This window comes from Castor canadensis, chromosome 2, assembly GCF_047511655.1.
Source record: "Castor canadensis chromosome 2, mCasCan1.hap1v2, whole genome shotgun sequence".
NCBI classification, from domain to species: Eukaryota; Metazoa; Chordata; class Mammalia; order Rodentia; family Castoridae; genus Castor; species Castor canadensis.
In genome coordinates, this window is record NC_133387.1 from 191,968,829 (window position 1) to 191,977,586 (window position 8,758).

Sequence of the window (8,758 nt, forward strand, 5' to 3'; positions counted from 1 at the left end):
ACAAGTTTTCAAATGGGTATGTTTCTATTTCTCTTACATTTGTGCTTAGCATCACAAGTTCTGGAGACAAATTGAATACAGTCATTCTCCAGCTTAAAGCTCTCCTGTTACACTTACCAGAGAATCCAAACTCTATCAAAACTTTCAGTATCTTCTTCTTCTCACATTAGCTAATCTCCAAGGTTGTCCTGTATGTCTCCCTTCTCACAGCACACTACCACAGTCTCTCATTCCTTCAAACATGCCAAACTTGTTCTTACCATTTTACTTCTGTATTTGTTCTTCATTCTTGCTCTTCCCCAAATCTTCAATTGGCTCACTTGTTCTGCTCAGACTTCAGCTCAAAAGTTGCTTCCTCAACCAGCCTTCCCCAAACTCTGCATCTAATACTGTTTAATTATTCTTGCATAACCATTTAATAGAATTGTGCAATATGTAGCCTTTTATGACTGTCTTCTTAATGTTTCAGTCATCACAAGTTTTCTTTCACTCTTTCTTTCTCCTTCCTTCCTTTTTGTAGCAATACTAGGATTTGAACTCAGGGCCTACATGCTTGCTAAGCAGGTGCTCTACCACTTGAGCTACTCCTCCAGCCCTTTTAGTTTTAGTTATTTTTCAAATAAGGTCTCACATTTTTGCCTTGGAGCAAGTTACCCCTTCTGTGTAGCTGGGATTAGAGGTGTGCCCCACAACCCTCAGCTCAAATTATCATTCTTACAGGTTTTCTGTTTATCTTCCAAGCTCCTTGTGAAATCCCAGAAGATTTTTTTCCGCTTGTTTGCTTTTTTTCTTTTTTTTACCATTCTATTCCCAAAGCCTGTCTCAGAATCTATCCACTGTTTGCTTGTAAATGGATAAGCTGTCTTGACATTCACATGGCATCTTTAAGAGGTTGTATAATGTTCGTTATCTTTTCCTGTGTTCATCTTTCTTTCAAAATATTATTTTAAGCTTGAGTTAGTTCTTTTAAACCTCTTAGCACCTCATTGCCAAGCAGAGTGGCATTCTACTAGATTGGATCCAATGTATGGGATTGCTGAGAGTAGGTTGGTAATTACTGTGGCACCTCAAAATGATATTTGTCCTCATGGGAGAACGTATCCTATAAAGGCAGTGGCTATAACTGTGAATAGTAACATAATACCAATGTTTCATGTTTCTATGAAGATGTAGGATCCATAGTAGATCCCTCATCCTACGTGAAGAAATAGGCAAATAAAGAATATGGAAGCTCCATTGGCATGGAGGTATTGGATAATTCAACCGTAGTTTACGTCTCGGCAGATATGTGTGACTGAAGAGAATGCTGTAGTGGTATCTGATGTGTAGTGTATTGCTAGAAATAATTCTGTTGCGATTTGTAGAATTAAGCAGATTCCTAGTAGGGAACCGAAGTTTCATCATGCTGAGATATTGGATGGCGTTGGGAGGTCAATGAATGAGTGTTTAATGATTTTTATTAATGGATGTGTTTTTTGGATGTTTGTCATTAAAGGTTTCTGTAGTTGAATTACAACGATGATTTTTCATGTCATTAGTCTTGGTTTGAGTCCATGAGGAAATTATGACATATTCTATGTATTTATTGAGTGTTGTGTTTGTGTTGGGTTTTGTAGGGTTTTCTTCTAAGCTTTCCCCTATTTATGGTGGCTTTGGGTTGGTTGTTAGTGGTGGGGTTGGTTGTGGATTGATTTTAAATTTTGGTGCTTCTTTTTTGGACTTAATGGTGTTTTTAGTTTATTTAGGTGGAATGATAGCAGTATTTGGTTATACCGCGGCGATGGCTATTGAAGATTATCCTGAGACGTGGGGTTCTAATGTGGTTATTTGGGGTGCTTTAATGCTAGGTTTGTTTGTGGAGTAGGTTTTTTTGGTTTTATTAGTGAAGAATAATGAGGTGGATGTGTTTGGGGGGTGTTTATAATACAAGTGATTGGGTTATTTATAGTGGTGAGAGGGTGGAATATGTTAATAAAGATGTCATAGGTGTTGCAGCTGTTTATAGTTATGGAAGTTGGTTGATGGTGTTGGCTGGTTGATCTTTATTTGTAAGTATTTTTATTGTTCTTGAGGTTACTCGTGGTAATTAGGTAAGAATTGTTAGTGCTAAGGCTATAGATAGTAAGAAGGATAGGAAGTATAACTTGATTATTCCTTTTTGGTTAGATACGGTGATAGAGGCTTTAATTTGTATGTTGGCTATTAATTTGGGTGTGGTTTTTTCTATTCAAATTATGTCTAAAAGGGGTGATGCTGCTTTTTGGCTGAGTGTTATTGTGTTTTTGGATGAGGTGTGGTATATAATGGTTGGGAAGAATCCAAGTATAGTAGAAAATGATTTGGTGTTGGAGTTTAGGTTTAGTTTTAGGTTGTAGGTTATGTTGTTGAGTTCTATTGTGATAGTGAATCCTAGGATAGTGACTCCTAAGGCTATTAGTTTTAGGTATAGTGGTATGGTGAGTATGGGGTTATTTTGGGGGGTAATGTTATTTGAGGTAATAAATCCAGCGAAAATGCTTCCTACGAGTAATTGTTTAATAGAGTTTATAAGTTGTGGGTTGTTTTCATGGATGTTGATGTGTGGGTAGAATCGGGGTTGTCCTAGGAGGGCAAAGAAGATGATTTGTGTGCTGTATACAGCTGTAAGGGAGGTTGCAACAAGTGTAATTAGTAGGGCTCAGGCGTTGGTGTACCACGTGTTGGCGGATTGGATGATAAGGTCTTTGGAGTAAAATCCTGTTAGGAAAGGTATGCCTGTGAGTGCTAGGCTTCCTACTGTCAGAGAGGAAGTTGTGAATGTTGTATCTTTGGCTAATCCACCTATTTTGCAGATGTCTTGCTCATCGTTGAGGCTATGGATGATGGATCCTGAGCATATGAATAGTATCGCTTTGAAGAATGCATGATTGCAGATGTGGAGAAATGATAGGTAGGGTTGGTTAATTCCAAGGGTGACTATCATTAGGCCTAATTGACTGGAAGTTGAGAATGTGATGATTTTTTTGATGTCGTTCTGCGTTAGGGCACAGATTGCTGTGAAGAGAGTTGTGATAGCTCCTAGGCATAGTATGGTTGATATAATTGGTTGATTAGATTCTAGGAGGGGGTGAAATTGGATTAGAAGGAAGATTCCTGCTATGACTGTTGTGCTTGAGTGAAGTAGGGCTGATACTGGTGTTGGACCTTCTATGGCTGAGGGGAATCATGGGTGGAGTCCGAATTGGGCTGATTTTCCAGTGGCAGCTAGTAGTAGGCCTAGCAGGGAGATTGTTGTTATTTTAGGGTCTATGAATAGTTGTTGTAGGTCCCATGAGTTGGAGTAAATTAAAAATCATGCTATTGATAGGATGAATCCAATATCCCCGATTCGGTTGTATAGGATTGCTTATAGTGCGGAGGTGTTGGCGTCGGTGCGTCCGTACCATCATCCGATGAGGAGAAACGATATGACACCCACTCCTTCTCACCTGATGAAGAGTTGGAATAGGTTGTTTGCTGTGACTAGGATTAGTATGGTGATGAGAAAAAATAGTAGATATTTGAGGAATTGGTTGATGTTGGGATCAGAGTGTATATATCATAGGGAGAATTCTATGATTGATCATGTTATGAATAGGGCTATTGGCACGAATAGTAGTGAGAAATAGTCTAGTTTGAAGCTAAGTGAGAGTTTTGTGGTATGGACGGTGAGCCAATGTCAGTTGGATACGATGGTTTCATTACCTAGGTGGAGGAATATGATTATGGGGATTATGCTAGTGATGAATGCTAGCTTAACTAAGGTTTTAATATATTCAGGGTAATTTTTATTTTTGTAAAAGTCTGTTAGGGATATTAGGATGGGGTATATGAGGATAATGAATATTATGATTATGGGTGAAGTTAATATGTTTATTACTTTTATTTGGAGCTGCACCAATTTTTTGGCTCCTAAAACCAATGGATAGCTACCATCCTTTAAAAGTAAGAAAGCCATATTTTTAGGTATGGTGGCATGAGTTAGCAGCTCTTGTGTATGTTCTTGGTAAATAAGAAAATTTTGTTTTCTGATTCTAGAGTCACAATCTAGTGTTTTTGTTAAACTATATTTACAGAATATTGTGCCGAGAATGATTTTTGGATTTAAAGATAGTAGGAGTAGGGGGAGTAGGTGGAGGAGGACTGAGGAGTTTTCTCGTGTGAATGATGGGTGAATGTTATTTATGTGATAGGTTTACCTCCTTGAGTAGTGGTTAATATGTATAGGGTGTATAAGGCTGTTATGAGTGTATTGGCTCCTATAAGGAGGATGGTGAAATTAGATCATGAGAATGAGGAGGTGATGATTATTAGTTCTCCAATTAGATTAATTGTTGGGGGCAGTGCGAGGTTGGTTAGGCTTGCTATAAGCCATCATAGGGCTATTAATGGGAATATTGTTTGTAAGCCTCGAGTCAGGAGTATGGTTTGGCTATGTACTCGTTCATAGTTTGTGTTTGCTAGGCAGAATAGGACTGATGAGGTTAAACCATGGGCTTCTATCAGTGCTGTAGCTCCTGTAAAGCTTCATGGGGACTGGATTAAGATGGCGACAATTACCAATGCTATGTGACTGACTGATGAGTATGCAATTAGGGATTTTAGGTCTGTCTGTCCTAAACAAATTGAGCTGGTCATTACTATGCCCCATAGTGAGAGTAGTATAAATGGGTATATTATGTGGTTTGTGACGGGTGATAGGAGGATGGTAACTCGTATTATACCTTATCAGCCTAGTTTCAGTAGAACAGCTGCCAGTACTATGGAGCCGGCAATGGGTGCCTCAACATGGGCTTTAGGTAGTGATAGGTGTAGTCCGTATTATGGTATTTTAACTATAAATGCTATTATGCATGCTAGTCAGAGTAGGTCATTTGATCACGATAGGTTTAGTTGCTCTGAGTAGTTGTTGAGGATGTGAAGGTTTAGGGATCCTAGCGAGTTTTGTAGGTAAATTAATGCAACTAGAAGGGGTAGGGATCCAATTAGTGTGTAAAATAGGAAGTATAGGCCTGCATTAAATCGTTCTGTTTGGTTTCCTCATCGTGTAATGATAATTAGTGTAGGAATTAGTGTGGCTTCAAATAAGATGTAAAATAAGATTAGTTCTGTGGACGTAAATGTTATAATTAATAGAACTTGTAGTAGTACTAGTATGGTGATACACATTTTTTGTCGTTCTACTGGCTCTTTGTTCATGTGTTGTTGGCTAGCTATAATTATTAGTGGCAATAGTCAGGCCGTTAGAATTAAGAGGGGGGTGGAGAGGGAGTCTGAGGAGAATAATAGTGAGAGGTTAAGGCTGTTTTCGTTTGATTGGTTTAGGGGAAGTAAGCATAGTATGCTGATTAGCAGACTGTAGGCAGTGGAGTTAATTCAGATTATGTTGTTCTCTGAGAATCATGTTATAGGAATGAGTATGATTGTGGGTAAAATAATTTTTAGCATTGTAAGAGGTTTAGGTTTTGTACACAGTGTGTTCTGTATGAGTTTGATATTATAACTAGTAGAGCCAGTCCTACTGCGGCTTCACAGGCTGTGAAGACTAGGATGATAATGGGGAATATAAATGATACGGTGATGTTGAAGTTCAGGGTGATTAGGGTTGCGGTGATAAAAATTGATAATATTATACCCTCTAGGCATAGGAGTGAGGATATTAAGTGTGATCGATAGATTAGTGCTCCTAATAGGGATGCTGGGAAGGCTAGGAAGAGGTTAATTAGGATAGGGGACATTTTGTTGCTTATGAGTAGTTCATAATCTAATGAGTCGAAATCATTTGCTTTGTGTTAAACTAAGCACCATATTCATTTCATTCTAATCCTTTTTGAGACCATTGGTAGGCTAGTCCTAATGATAGGATGATGATTAGGGCTAATGCTATGAGGACAACTGGGTAGAGGTGGTTTGTTTGTAATGCTCAGGGAGGGGAAGAAGTATGGCAATCTCAAGGTCAAATAAGAGGAAGGCAATTGCGATGAAGAAGAATTTTATTGAGAATGGGAGTCGTGCTGAGCCTATGGGGTCAAATCCGCATTCATAGGGGTTTGATTTTTCATTGTAGATGTTGATTTGTGGAATTCAGAATGCGATAGTGATTAAGAGGGTTGCTAGGAGGGAGGAATTTAGGGTTAATGCAATGATTAGGTTGATTGCTCTTTTTTGGGTTTATACCAAATCTAGCTGATTGGAAGTCAGCTATACTGATTAATACTAAGAGAGCATGAGCCTCATCAATAGATGGAGACGTACAGGAACAGTCAGACCACATCAACAAAATGTCAACATCGGGCTGCGGCCTCGAAGCCGAAATGATGCTTTGATATAAAATGGAATTGTAGTTGTCAGTTAGGCATGCTAGTAGGAATGTGGAGCCGATAATTACATGTAGGCCGTGAAATCCTGTTGCTATGAAGAAAGTTGAGCCATAAATGCCGTCGGAGATTGTGAATGAAGTTTCAAAATATTCCAAGGCTTGTAAGAGGATGAAGTAGATGCCTAGTAGAATAGTGATTGATGGTGCTTGGATTATGTTTTCTTGGTTTCCTTCCATTAGACTGTGGTGCACTCAGGTAATGGATACACCTGATGAGAGAAGAACCGATGTGTTGAGAAGAGGGACATCAAGGGGGTTTAGTGGGTTAATGCCGGTGGGTGGTCAGCAACCTCCTAGTTCTGGGGTTGGTGCAAGGCTTGAGTGGTAAAAGGCTCAGAAAAATCCAGCAAAGAAAAATACTTCTGAAACAATGAACAGTACTACTCCATATCGCAGTCCTTTTTGAACAACTGAGGTATGGTGGCCTTGGATTGTGCCTGCTCGTACTACATCCCGTCACCATTGATATATGGTTAGTGAGTTGGTGAGCAGTCCTAGTATTAAAAGGAATGTAGAGTTAAAGTGAAATCATATTGCTAAGCCTGATGTTATTAGGAGGGTGGATAATGCTCCTGTTAGTGGTCATGGACTTGGGTTGACTATGTGATAAGTGTGAACTTGGTGGGTCATTATGTGTTGTCATGGAGATAAAGGCTAACTAGGAGTGTAAATACATAGGCTTGGATTAGGGCTACCGCAAATTCAAGAATTGTGAGGAGAACTAGGATAATAAATGTCATGAAAGCTGTGGTTGGGTTGATAGTTAGTAGTGCTAGTGTAGCTCCACTGATTAGGTGGATTAATAGGTGGCCTGCTGTGATGTTAGCTGTTAATCGAATGGCTAGCACTATCGGTTGAATAAATAGGCTAATGGTTTCGATAATGACTAGTATTGGGATTAAGGGGATCGGGGTTCCTTGTGGTAAGAAGTGGGCTAGGGATGATTTCATTTTATGGCGGAAGCCTAGGATCACAGTTCCTGCTCAGAGTGGGATAGCCATTCCTAGATTTATCGATAGTTGAGTTGTTGGGGTGAAGGAGTATGGAAAAAGTCTGAGTAGGTTAGTTGATCCAATGAAGATAATAAGTGAAATTAGTATTAAAGATCAGGTGCGTCCTTTGGAGTTGTGCATTGTTATTATTTGTTTAGTGATTAGTTTGATTACTCACTGTTGGATGGAAGCTAGTCGGTTATTGATTAATCAGTTTGGAGCTGGGAGTATAATACTTGGGAAGAGGATTACTAAGGTGACAATAGGAAGTCCTATTATAGTAGGGGTAATGAAAGAGGTAAATAGATTTTCGTTCATTTTTCTTCTCAAGGGTTGTTTTGTTTTATAGATTGAATATTTTTGGGTGTGGGGTTAGGTGAAAAGTTGAATGTTTTTACTTTTAACTGAAAGATAATAAACAGGGTGAGAATTATGGAGGTAATTGTAAATCATGTGGATGTGTCGAGTTGTGTCATATCATTATGGAGGGCTAGCTCTCTGTTTTCAACTTAAAAGGTTAACACTGCAGCAGCTTCATAATGTACTTATAGTATAGATAGGGATCAGTTTTCAAAGTATTTGAGTGGGACTATTTCTAATACAATTGGTATAAAGCTGTGGTTTGAGCTGCAGATTTCGGAGATTGGCCGTAGTAAAGTCCTGGTCGTGTGGAGGTGAGGGTTGCTTGGTTAAGGCGCCCTGGGATGACATCTGTTTTTAGGCCTAATGATGGGATGGATCATGAGTGTAGTACGTCTTCAGATGAAATTAATATTCGGATGAGTACTTTTATGGGCAGTACGACTCGATTATCAACTTCAAGGAGTCGGAGCTCTCTTGGCTTTAGTTCTGATGTTGGAATCATGTAAGAGTCGAATGTTAGGTCTTCATAGTTGGTATATTCATAGCTTCAATATCATTGATGTCCTATGGTTTTTACTGTTAGTACTGGATTGTTAATTTCATCTATTATATATAGGATTTGTAGGGATGGAAGAGCGATTATAATGAGAATAATTGCTGGGAGGATTGTTCAGATTGTCTCTACTTCTTGGGCATCTATTGTGTTGGTGTGTGTTAATTTAGTAGTAAGCATAAGTGGGAGGCGAGAATTCTACCATTGAACCACCAATGCCCCACCAAGTAGTAAGCATAAGTGAAATGATATAGAGTACCAGAGAGCTAATAAGGTAGACAATTATTAGTGTGTGGTCATGGATGTTTAGTAATTCTTCTATGATGGGTGATGTTGCATCTTGTAGGCCTAGTTGGAGGGGGTGAGCCATGAAGATATACGGGAGATTAGCCTGTAATTTAACTTTGACAAAGTTATGTAATTGTTTTACTAATATCTTATGTAGAGAAAGAC

The 8,758-nt window shown here is 38.9% G+C and overlaps 1 pseudogene; it reads right to left on the reverse strand.

Moving 5' to 3' along the window:
* Positions 1–2,677: 2,677 nt before the first annotated feature.
* On the reverse strand, positions 2,678–5,466 carry LOC109690892 (NADH-ubiquinone oxidoreductase chain 4-like; annotated as a pseudogene).
* Positions 5,467–8,758: the final 3,292 nt, after the last annotated feature.